Source organism: Schistocerca americana, chromosome 5, assembly GCF_021461395.2.
Source record: "Schistocerca americana isolate TAMUIC-IGC-003095 chromosome 5, iqSchAmer2.1, whole genome shotgun sequence".
NCBI lineage: Eukaryota > Metazoa > Arthropoda > Insecta > Orthoptera > Acrididae > Schistocerca > Schistocerca americana.
Window position 1 is genome coordinate 498367158 of NC_060123.1, and position 13738 is coordinate 498380895.

Sequence of the window (13738 nt, forward strand, 5' to 3'; positions counted from 1 at the left end):
CTGGAATTTAATAAAGTGAAATAATCAAACACTCTCTAACTGAGAAATCAGCCCGAAAACTATTGTGGATGCTGAAGTCACCATAGGATTCACAACTTAAAATTGGATAACAAAGCTCTCCGAGCTGCTAGAGTCGTGAATTCTAACTATCCAATACACTTGGAAAACAGTTAAAAACTTGAGCGTAACAGTGATGATGCTGATAAAGACGAACTAGAGACGTAATCTGTGATATATCTCAACCGTCTGTTAATTTGGCACACTGGTTGACGGAGACCAGCACAGGTTCCGTCCATAGTCTCAGCCATCCGGAGTCCGAGTGACGAAAAGTGGCGGAGCACCCTAAGGGTTACTCTGCTCATCCCTGAAAGGTAGCGGAGGACTTTCTTACCAACCCCTATATACTTTCTCATAGCTGGTGCCTCTATGCCAGTCTACCTACGTGAGTTAGGTTGGCGTCAAACCAAACAAAACATGCATTATTGCATTACAACTGTCCTACTCACAGAATCACACCCAAAACGAAAATTCATTCTGACACATAAGAGCTAGACACTTCAGAGTAACATAAGAGGAATGGGAAGAGGATGTGCATTAATACATAATCACCTCTTCACCAGAGCTTCTCCATATCAGCGCAAATAGTTACAAAGACCAATCTGTCATTACTAGTAAAGGAATTCTGGATACCTTGAGATGACGTAATGGGATGGAACAACCATTTCCATCTCAGTAAATAAAAACATTTGAAAGGTCCCGCTTTAGGGCAGAGAGAAAAAATTCCACGTGAATCGTGGACAAACGAAAGCGTTCTGCGACAGTCTGGGCGTGCAATACAGCTGTTGGCGGACTTATACTGCTAACAGTGACAATCCATGCGTTGTTAGTAATAGAGAAATTACCGATTCTTGGTCCTGGGCACTGGTCACGTTTCCTGTGCCAAACGCAGCGGTCCAAGTCTGTAACATCCCAAGATCGTCATGCGACTGGTCAGTATGATTATACAATTATCTATATATATGTCTTTCGGACATAGGTAAGGCTCACCGGCCATTTGACCATCTACTTCTGTGCGGATGCGCAAACAGGTATCAGGTGTTCCCCAGGGAAGCGTCCTGCGACCTCTGCTGTTCCTGATCTGTATAAATGACCTGGGTGACAATCTGAGCAGTTCTCTTAGGTTGTTCGCAGATGATGCTGTAATTTACCGTCTAGTAAGGTCATCCGAAGACCAGTATCAGTTGCAAAGCGATTTAGAAAAGATTGCTGTATGGTGTGGCAGGTGGCAGTTGACGCTAAATAACGAAAAGTGTGAGGTGATCCACATGAGTTCCAAAAGAAATCCTTTGGAATTCGATTACTCGATAAACAGTACAATTCTCAAGGCTGTCAATTCAACTAAGTACCTGGGTGTTAAAATTACGAACAACTTCAGTTGGAAAGACCACATAGATAATATTGCGGGGAAGGCGAGCCAAAGGTTGCGTTTCATTGGCAGGACACTTAGAAGATGCAAACAAGTCCACTAAAGAGACAGCTTACACTACACTCGTTCGTCCTCTGTTAGAATATTGCTGCGCGGTGTGGGATCCTTACCAGGTGAGATTGACGGAGGACATCGAAAGGGTGCAAAAAAGGGCAGCTCGTTTTGTATTATCACGTAATAGGGGAGAGAGGGTGGCAGATATGATACGCGAGTTGGGATGGAAGCCAAAGCAAAGACTTTTTCGTCGCGGCGAGATCTATTTACGAAATTTCAGTAACCAACTTTCTCTTCCGAATGCGAAAATATTTTGTTGAGCCCAATCTACATAGGTAGGAATGATCATCAAAATAAAATAAGAGAAATCAGAGCTCGAACAGAAAGGTTTAGGTGTTCGTTTTTCCTGCGCGCTGTTCGGGAGTGGAATGGTAGAGAGAGAGTATGATTGTGGTTCGATGAACCCTCTGCCAAGCACTTAAATGTGAATTGCAGAGTAGTCATGTAGATGTAGATGTAGATGTAGATGAACAGTGCCCGAACTCTTATGTGAATCGGCAGTAAAGCCGCGAGTACTGAGTATGATGGGCAAGGGCACTATGAATATAGTGCGGGACAATAAGTTGCGAGTGTGGGTCTCACGGGAGGTGTGCCAGAGATAAGTCCGTGCAGACGCATTATACTCTGTGTCCTCGGTGGCTCAGATGGACGCCGGCACGGTAGCTCAGCGTGTTCGGTCAGAGGGCTGCTCGCCATCTGTAATAAAAAAAACTGAGTAAAGGAATAAACGATTACCTTGAACGGATGTCTTGTCCGCCCAGACCAAACGCAACGAACAATACCGAAAAAAAAGATGGATAGAGCACCTGCCATGTAAGCTGGAGATCCCTGGTTCGAGTCCCGGTCGGGGTACACATTTTCAAGTGTTCCCACTGACTTATATCAACGCCTGTATGCAGCTAAGGGTATTCATTTCATTGTAATTTTATACAATTATCGTTGTAGTTCCGTCGTGTGCGACTAGGGCCCAATATCTGGTAAATTTTGCGCGGGCTGTGGTGACTCTTTCAAGGTAGGAATGTGCGGACCCTGTCATTCGAGGTGACCGACAGATCACAGTCAAACACCTTGCTGTTCAACCAGAAGCCTTTATTTGTAGTGCTGACACTCTCGCCCACCTGTTGGGGTAATCAGCACTCTGGTCCACTAATTGGGGTTCTCAGATATGTGTGCACACTGGGTTTCTCACCGCTTTACGAAAGCAACGAAGGACCAGCTGTGCGGGATTGAGTGCCCATTACGCAGCAAGTCGTGACAATTTTTTGTCGAACATAGTCAGAGGCGATGAAAAATGCGTTCATCACTTCGAATAGGAGACAAAACAGCGATATAACGAATGACCCACACCACCTCTCCTCTGGAGATACAGCCCAAAGCCGCACCCACAGCAGGTAAAATATTGGGACAGTCGTCTGGGACTCTGAAAGGGTTAAACCCGCTTCATGTCCACCCTTATGGTCCTACGATTAACTCTGAAGTGTAGTGTGTTACTCTCAGGTATTTGAAGAAACTATTTCAGCGTTTTCATCACCACAAAAATGCAAACGAAGTTCTCCTCCGTGAAGGCCTCGCACACTCCGCAGCACCCGAGAGGAGATCACAAAAACTTTGTCGGATCATTTTTCCTCATCCACCCTGTAGCATAGATCTCGCACCTTCTGACTACATCTGTTTAGTTCAGTGAAGGATGCACTTCGCAGAAAGCACCGTGTGAATGATGAGGCGCCTACTGATGCAGCAAGACGTTGGCTCCGATGACGACCAGTAGAGTAGGACTATTCGGGCATAGAAGACCTGCCAGTAAGGTGGCGTATGTCCATCTCACTGAACGGAGATTTTGTAGAAAAACAGGGTGTTTTAGCCAAAAACGTGGGGAATAGTATGGTATATTGGAATCCTGAATAAAATGAAACTGGTCTTTGAAAAAAAAAAGTGTTGCATTACTTACAGAACCCCCTTTGTATCAATGGATGTCTTGTATGAGTCAGTGCTTTTGGTCTAATACGGTTGTGCCAGACGCCAGTCAATCATGCACCTCTTCCTGTTGCTCTAAAGGCTTTTGCACTTTATATTTTCCCTTTGCTTTTGCTAATTATTATTTAAAATTAGAAAGGACGATCTGCCTGAATACGACTCTCAGGTGGGTATGGAGTTACTACTAATTATGAGACCAAATAAAAGGGATTGCTTGAAGAGGGCGCATCGGACAAGTGAAGGCAGTGTTTCATCAACGGCCGGCGGCGGACGAGAACTGGAAGTTCGGGAAGGCAGCAGAGGGGCCTGTCCGGTGAATGGGCCACCTGCTACCCGGCTGGCTGCCCCCCGGTTAAAGCAACTGGGCACGCCGGCATCTCCCGCACAGTACATGTGCCGGCCCGGGCCCTCTCTGCCACCCTTTCAATCCCGACTTCTTTTCACGTCCCGCCCCTCCGCTGCCGCTGCCGTGCGCCGATACTTCCCCTGAATGCCAACCCAGCGCTCGACTCGCCCGTTCGCTGCCGTTTGTTTCGCTCGCGAGCAATCTGTCTGCGGGATCTCTTTTCCCCCGACGTAGACGCCGGCGCGCTCCCGTGCCATGCTCCCCTGCCCGTTATTTGTTGCCGAGTCGGAACTGTCGAACGCACGCTCGCCGCTTGCATGTTAACGCAGGCGAACACGCGGCGGCGGGCGGTTCCTCTCTGTGCGACGCTCTGCTCACTAAAATGTCGAGCGACCTCGTGTTGGTTTTGTATCTCGTTGTGGAAGGAAGATACGTGTCGTGAAACTGCGCAAAAAATGGATAAATATAAAGGCATTGGAAAAAAAACTACACCTGTTCACGGCACCTTTCTGACCTCAACCGTTTTATTTGGCCTTGTAATTGAAAAGTTAGCTATGCATGGAGCAGACAGAGGTAAACTGCTAGGATACAGAACTAATTTATGAAATTAATTCGTAACTTTGGAATGCTTCTGACATTGCCTGCGTTAGGTTTGGGGATATTACCTGTTGGTGACACATGAAAATTTCCAGAATGGGACTTTCACTCTGCAGCGGAGTCTCCGCAATATCCTTTCATTCAGGAGTGCTAGTTCTGCAAGGTTCGCAGGAGAGCTTCTGTGAAGTTTGGAAGGTGGGAGACGAGGTACTGGCAGAAGTAAAGCTGCGGGGACGGAGCGTGAGTCGTGCTTGGGTAGCTCAGTTGGTAGAGCACTTGCCCGCGAAAGGCACCTCTTTTTTGTTGTGGCTGATGGTTGGAGTTCTTATGTAAGTATCTACCGGAAGAGCGCACATACTGATAGATACAGGGCAAAACGGATTTGTATGCCGGAACATCTGGATACGGAACTGAATCATCTGAAACAGGCATTCGAAAAGAATGGGTACTCAAACAAAGAAATTAATAGACTTTTAAGACCTAATTACTGCAGGCCAAAGGACAAGGATGGTACACAGCAATGGAAGAATACGGTGTCTTTACCTTTCATTAGTAAGGTTACAGATCGAATCGGCAAAATCTTGCTGAAACATAAAGTGAAACCGGTATTCAAACCTACCAGAAAAATAGGACAAGTATTGCGTTCTGTTAAAGATAGAGGGCCACCATTATCATCTAGCGGTATGTATAAAATCCCATGCACTTGTGGCAAAGTCTATATTGGTACTACGAAAAGAAGTGTGAATACGAGGGTAAAGGAGCATAAAAGTCTTTGCCGATTGGGAAAAATAGATAAATCGGCCGTTGCGGAACATGCACTTCAGTCAGGTGACCATGTAGTTAAGTTTTCTGAAACTACCGTTTTAAGTGCTACCACGAACTATTATCCACGACTGTATAGGGAGGCTATTGAAATTTATAACCATGAAGATAATTTTAATAGAAAAGAGGAGGCCTTGAAATTAAGCGAGATATGGACAGGGGCGTTACAGAATTGATCAGTGATTTTTATCTATGACGGACTATGATCGATAGTTACATTTTATCTTTGACTAGTTTTCTCTCTGCTACTATGTGCAAGCTAGACCACGCCCACTTTCCTCGGTATTTAGGCCGCTCTCCGACGCCCGACTCGTCAGTCGGCAGGGCTCAGCAGGACCAGCCATACCTCTGAGGATGTCCAACGTAGTATTGGACGAAACGTTAGGAATAGAAGTATTCCATGGACCACGGCCATATAACCCGGAAGAATTATCAACAACAGTACCATCCGGTCGTGAATGCCTTCATTGTATGATTAGAGGAAGAGGTTGTCTATGTCCAAGGCGTACCAAAAGCACCATGGTAAAGACTCGCTGTCCGCAGCTCGTGGTTGTGCGATAGCGTTCTCGCTTCCCACGCCCGGGTTCGATTCCCGGCGGGATCAGGGATTTTCTCTGCCTCGTCATGACTGGCTGTTGTGTGATGTCCTTAGGTTAGTTAGGTTTAAGTAGTTCTAAGTTCTAGGGGACTGATGACCATAGATGTTAAGTCCCATAGTGCTCAGAGACATTTTTTGTAAAGACTCGCAATTTACATACAAGGTAATGGAAACAGACATTCCGAGCACTACTTCCTTCAGGGGAGCTCGAGCCACGGCCTGCAGGAAGTATCACTACACCAAAACCTGATAGGCTGGAGACTTTAGGGGCTAGAACCAGCCCCGAAGCCCATTTTACTCTGCACGGTCGCATTACTGCCAAGGATTATGTGGCCATTTTTCCTGAACAGGTACCCATGGTGCAATGTTTGTTCCCAAAAAGTAATGCTGTATTCCAAGGCTATATTAGGCACGGTAATGTGTTGTTGTTTTTTTTTTTTGGTGTTTTCATATTTTTGTTCAATGTCTGAAAGCTCTATAAGTGTTTTCAGTCCACAAATGCCCGAGCGGAGGCCGAAACTTTTTAGCGTGCCGTCTCTATACTGAAGTCAGCCAGCATCGTTCATTCTGTTCCAAAGTTAAACATAGTATCGATTAGTAGTGCACAAAATACGAGAGCCATAAAGCAGGTATAGTATTTCTTTAGGCCTGCGTCTTCGCGTACAGTTGGCGCTGTATGGTGTGTCACAACGTAAGGTTGCGCGTCCTCTGAGTATCCCAGCAGATAGCGGTACTGATTCCATTATCGAGCGGCAGTTCAACCGCCGTGCTGCTGGCGTGCCGCTTAATTGGCCTGGAGGCCGGCTATTGGCGGTGACCTACGGCTCCCTTAATCCGTCAATGGGCGCCGCAGGTTAACCGCACGCCAATCGCGTTCGTGTTCCCGTTGTCCAGTTCCCACCTCCCAGATCAAGCCCCTGGATTAGTACCTGCGGACGGCTTCCATTCACAGAGTGTCCACCAACACTCAGTGCCAAAAACACTTCGTCTGGGCTTCCCTCTTTTTTAAGATTAGTAGCACTCAAGAGTATGACATGTAGAGCTTGCACGTGAAAATCTAACAGAAGGTAATCTGCGTACATGACACTTATGGGCCAATTGTTGCCGGACGATATAAAACCACTGTGAAATACTGGGCGGATGAGAAGTAGCTCCCTAGCTTCAAATGTCCATAAATTTTTTATTAATGAATAATTGCAAACGGAACAAATCTTAGTCGGATCTCAGGGCCATGAGAATATGTTTGCTGCACTACAATTCCACATATGCTCCTTCATTGTCGACAAAAAGACGTAAACGTATAGGAATATCGCCAAGTGAGTCCTTCTTTAACAAAATAAGCACCGTGTTCTGTTGATTCCACTCTCTCGAGCTGCCTGACGTGTTGCTTTATCAGAACTGACGCGAAGACGTCCCTCACTGTCGCTACTTTTTCTGCAGATTGCGCCATAGTAAGTCACCCTCCTCGTGGTTTATCCACAATAGACCCAGTTGTCATTAGCTTAGTGTCACAATTCCTACTGGTTTTAGCATCAAGTGTAGCATGTGAGTCATGAACACACCGCCACCATCGCTGAACGTGGACTACAGATCGACATACTTCAAACCGCGAAACCTCGACCTCCCTGCCATTTCGTCGTTCACCGTAAGACGATGCAGCGGACGGTCAAGATATTCTCAGGAATCCTGTAACAAAACACTGTAATATTAATTCATTAATACCAGTAATCATAAAAATCACGGACATTTAAAACTAGGTGGCGACTCCTTACCTACCCTGTAGAAGCCTACAGAAAACAAAGAACGTGATTAGGAAAGAGTCCTGCGATAAGCCACAGGCATCATCAAACTGGTAACTAATTACGTGTGGTTTCCCACAAGATTTGATTTTAGGGCCCTTACTTTTTCCTGTGTTCGTCAATTATCTGTCATTAGTAACATTACGAAAGGTCAAGTTTGCTTCGTTTGCAGATAATACAAACATTGCAATAAACAGCAAACCAGGTATAGTTTCAGGAAGTTCGGTTAGTGAAAGTTTCGTGCTCATTCATAAATGGTTTCTAACCAACTCCTAGTCAGTAACCTGAAACAAAAACGCATTATAAACAATTCAGAACATGAAACAGGTTTCTCCCAGTATGTGCCTAAAGTATGACGGCAAGCTGGTAGAAGATGTTGGCAGTGTTAAATTTTCGAAATTACAGTTTGATAATCAGTTCAACCGGGAGAAGCATACTACACAACAGCAGAAGTGCCTAAGTAAATATTTATTGATCTACAACGCTCATGTTGTCAGACACAGGCAATAGAAAAACTGGCATGCGTCTCTTATTGACATTTTATAACGTCATGTGTTATACTATTCTGGGATAAATCATCAAGGCAACCCAAAGTCTTCCTAGTCCAAAACGTGTAATACGAATGATTTATGTTTTGGACTCAAGAGGAATGTTTAAGAGATTGGAGATATTAAATAGTGTTTCCGAAAATATTTATTTCTCGACGAAATTGTTGGAAATAATGTCTCGTATTCAAACCAACTTTCGCTTTACAAAGACGACCCTCGTTCTCGAAGACTACAACGGTTAACGAAGTGACTGGGCGTCAGTTCGTCCGGTCATTAAACTTAGTTTCTTGGAATCGGTACCATAAATAGTAACAAACTTCACAAAGATTTGAAATCAATTACATTTGTCTAGAAAAGTGTCCATTATTCAGGACACCACCCTACCACTGCTTCTGTAGTAATTGTGTATAATTATTGACAAGTCCAGGATTCCAAGCCTGGAATACGACGTTCTTACATCGAAAGTATGGTTCAAAACAAGCCTGTCTCCTTGATTAACAGTTAATATTCCAGAAAGGGAACAAATTGCTAGGTGGCACATCACTGAATGGGAATCAAGTCTCTGTACATCTTCAAATGATTTTTGACCTTTGTGGCTTCTTATATATTCCCGCCAGTCAGACATTAGTCTGTCCCTGTGGTCCCAAACGAGGACTGCTTGGAGTGTCCTACAATCACACTGGTCGCCCGGGTCAGAGCAAGACATGCAACAATATACTATTCCAATAACACGAACACTTTTAGTTTCAACAACACGAAAACTGTGGCCGCTCAGCCAGTTAACACTCTGCTTCGAATGAAGAGTTAGAGGCTGTTGTCTAAAGACGTAAATAATTCTGAGAGGTAAAAATTTTTGGATTTCAGGCATATTTGCACAATAGTGAGGCTGCGGTGTCCACTTCGAGCCATTTCAACACAACAAAAGTTCTCTGATCTGCTGCAAGATATTGTCGATATCTTCTTCAATCTATAGGCCCGTTGTCCAGACTGGATTCTGTATATTTTAATTTTGTTCCTAGTTGGACACATTGTTTACTTCTGAAACCTCACAAATTATATTTTTCCCCATGAGATCACTTACCTGAAAAAAATCGCCCTAAGAGGGAAAGCATCTTCACCGAAATCAAGACGTATGGTACAAATTATTTGTAAGTAGCGTTCATTTATTTATCTTTACGTGAATTTTGCTTCGTTTTGCTTCTAATGTAAAACAACGGAAGATCAATGTATTTTTTGTCTGTTTTTGTTGTCAATAGAATCTATAGAGACTTAAATTTGTGATGATACGCTGTCCAAACGCGATAATGTGAGCTCCTATCAAAAGTCTTAATAACCACTTTTTCCAGCACGGACTGTTGTAACGCGTGCTGGAAGAGAGTCAGTGAGGTTCTGGAAGCCACCGTCATGGATGTGGCTAGATACTCTACGTTTTCCGGTTGAGCGATCCGGCCGGCGATCTGGACTATTCGTATGAATGATGCAGGGTGTTTGTTTTCAGATGTTTTACGTCGCACACGACAATAGCCAACTGTAACATGGAGCATAAAATGTGATTCACTGAAAAAGCTGCCGGCCGCTGTGACGGAGCGGTTCTAGTCGCTTCAGTCTGGAACCGCGCGACAGCTACGTCGCAGGTTCGAATCCTGCCTCGGGCATGGATGTGTGCGACGTCCTTAGGTTAGTTAGGTTTAAGTAGTTCTAAGTTTTAGGGACTGATGACCTCATATGTTAAGTCCCATAGTGCCCAGAGCCATTTTGAAAAGGCCGCCTGTCGCCAGAAGCGCTACTGGGGTGCAAATTCCAGCCTTCGTCGCCGTTGAAGAACAGTGAGCATGAAACTTCCTGGCAGATTAAAACCGTGTGCCGGACCGAGACTCGAACTCGGGACCTTTGCCTTTCGCGGGCAAGTGCTCTATTTGGGAGCACTTGCCCGCGAAAGGCAAAGGTCCCGAGTTCGAGTCTCGGTCCGGCACACAGTTTTAATCTGCCAGAATGTTTCATATCAGCGCACACTCTGCTGCAGAGTGAAAATCTCATTCTGGAAATAGTGAGCATGTGCACATGAACCAGGAGCCTGCCTCGGAGATCCACGCGTAGCAACGTTCGCTAAACCGCCTTTGAGGAGACAATTGTTAGTAGCCTCTTGGCTCACTTGTGCGGTCAGTTGGTCAACAGTGGCACTTGTATTCGCCCGAACCCATCTGAGCAGGTATTGTTTACCCCTGTCATCTATAGTTCAAATGGCTCTGAGTACTATGGGACTTAACATCGATGGTCATCAGTCCCCTAGAACTTAGAACTACTTAAACCTAACTAACCTAAGGACATCACACAACACCCAGTCATCACGTGTCATCTATGCACCGTTGTGCACCACAGTTACCTCCGCGCCACTTACGGGTAGCGCCATTTTGCCTTGCTCTTTCAACTTCAACCATGGCGGCATGCGAACAGTTTACAAACCTAGCCGTTTCGGAAACGCTCCCACTCTTGGTCAGAAAACCAATGATCATGCCCTTTTGGATAAGCTAAATCGATATCTTTCTGTATTCCGACGACATTGCACTGTGTTCCAAGTTCCCCCCTACACTCTTTATAAACCTTTCACTACAAGTGCTGCCGCCTGCCATCTGTGAGTGGTTATTGCACTTTCACGGTGAAGGCAGGCGGTTGTCACGTTATTGTGACTGGACCGTATAACTATTATAGTGACATGAACTGTAGTTTACAGGATTACCATATGCTACAGAAGTTGTCCGCAGCATCGAGTTGCATGGCGTACCTCCTTATAAATTCCTTTCTAATCTCTGCGCATCAACTATTTGTAGAATTTGTCTGTTTTCTGGTGATACTCCTACAATATGCAGAAAAAGGAGTGAGTTGTTGTTGTTGTGGGATGTTGTTAGGGATGTACTTTGCTTTTCAGCAGAAAATAGGACATGTGCGGTACGCTTGTTGAACTAAGAGTGTGTTTGTTTGATCGAATCACTGTTTTTTCTCTGACATTCGTTAAATCTTTATTGAGGTAAATTACGTTTCTGAGTCACGGCAGATGTCCATCCGTTATTGTGGTCCAAAAGAAACAGCCTCTATTCGCAGGAGCACAATGGTTCAAGTAAGAGATGGAAGCCGTTGCTACCGGGATTATACACACTGTTTCTGCTCCGTACCCCAGTGGCTTCTAATTAGGGCAATAAATATAAACTCGGTTTGAAAAATAATGAAGGAAACGATTAGTTCCCTAGGTGACTATGTCTTTCTTATACTTACTGTGCAACATGCAGTACAATTAAGATGATGTATCCATTGATCTAATTTTGTTCAAGAAGTCTCATGCTAGGCAGAAAGTATTTATTTCGGTAATAACTTCATATTTACAATGATTGTTTTTGTACCTCCTGATTACGGTATGTAGCTGACATTATTTCAGCTATACTATGAATGACACGAAACGATCATCTAAAAGCTTTCAGAACAATGCTTTCTGCAGTTGAATTGAATCTTCATATTTTAGACTAATTAAATAGACGATCACTGACAGTTAACAGCGTCCTCGTTTCAGTAATAAGTTCAGTCTAACAATCCAATTACTTCAGCAGCACGTATTGGTCGGCTGATGGAAATCTGATACGCCGCGTCACGCTAGATTACATACCAGATGATTCTGTGCAGTATTTTGTTTCATTTAAAAATTGTTACGAATCTTAAAGGAGAGTACGTTGGATCAGCTGGCTAGCTATTTTTTTCTTTTTTTTTGCGAAATAGCACCACCTTGTAACCGAAAGAAGTTAAGACGGAGATATCTGACAATGACAAAACATATTGACTATTCCAGAACTCAACTTACAATTCATCGTTCGGCCATCGTGCTATATACAAAGCCGTAATGAAAAATATTCGTCTTGAGAGCAGCCCCTGGCGCTCGCAATATTTTTGAAAGCATTTCCCGATTTCTACCAAGAGCATGTTAGAAACCCTCAAGTGTTTCATCTGGAGTCGAGAGCTACCAGCTCCCTTCCGCTTGCGTGTGCAAACAACTCAAGAAATTTTATGTGCTATTCGCAAATTTGCTTACCAAAGGCAGATGCTTGTCGAAACGACGATGGAATAAACGTTCTGCTAAACAAACTGGATTCACACTTCTCAAATCTTGGAACATGGTGCAATCCTTTACTGTTGTATCTTCCTTTAGATAAGAATCAAGACAGAGGAACCGACTGTATCTTATAAACTGAGTTTAATTTTAATGAGTGATATAAGCAACATTCTGACAAAGCCTCTGCAGTTCCACGTAAAAATAATGAAAACGGCAAAGGGGCTCTTCAGATGTAGTAAATAGACGCAAATAAAAAACCTATAATATTTTATAAATATGCAGAACGACGGAGGAGGTATCACCAGTTTTGTCTATGACTCAATTTTATAAAACTCTTTGAATATTCTTTGTTAACTAGACAGAACTATACTTACGTGATAACTACAACGAAGAGAGCATAGATTATTAGTATGTGTTGCAGTTGTTATTCAGCATATTCATGAGCAGACCGAATTCAACGCAACTGAGAAAAAAGTATTAGCTGGATACAGATAATAAGGATTTAGTACAACTGAGGAAAAAATGTTAGCTAGAAACAGACAGCAAGAAAAGACGCTGCAAGCGAGAAATACTGATGAATGTTAGTCAATCTGGGGAAATACTGTCTTACTTAACGATGTAAAGGTGCTATTAGTCCACAGATGCACAAACTCGGTTTGAAAAAAGGATAAATTTCGAAAATTTGTGGTAAGAACTATGGGAGCAAACTGCTGAGGTCATCGGTCAGTACGATTACACACTACTTAATCTAACTTGAACTAACTTACGCTAAGGACAACACACACACACACACCCATGCCCGAGGGAGGGCTCGAACCTCCGACGGGGAGAGCGAAAAAGGATAAAACGCTTTTAACGTTACTCTGGCAGCTACTGGAGCCTAAAAGCCAAGTGGTGGGTCATATACAGCGTGTAACTTATACTAGATGAGGCATTCGAGATAGGACGCACAAAACACAACCAGAAAGAGTAAAATGCGTCAAAGTGTGGTTTCCGCTGAGTTAGACCGTACAATTTTTTTATGTATGTTTCTAATGTTATGGTTGCCAAAATATGCAAGTGATTTTATTTCAGTTGTTTAATTATGTTTTAAAACTGGAACTATATCCTTTCATTATATACTTCCGCTGCAGCGTAAACCGTAGCGAAAAACGCTAGTACCAAATGTAAGTCTGAGCTGCAGAGTAATAGTGACGATGTAGGAATCAGTGGACATGGGAAAGAACCCTCTAAGGGCTCTTCAACGACATAACATGCGTGGCTGTGTAACATGATGACAGCGGCGCAAAGCACTGCCTCGCTGCCAGGAGGCGACGTCACATAAGCTGTTGCCTTACGTTGTACTGGAAACATGCTGCTTTCTGTAGGTACGTTTAGGATGGTAGATGCCACTCTAGATGCTCACGAGAATCCCTGAC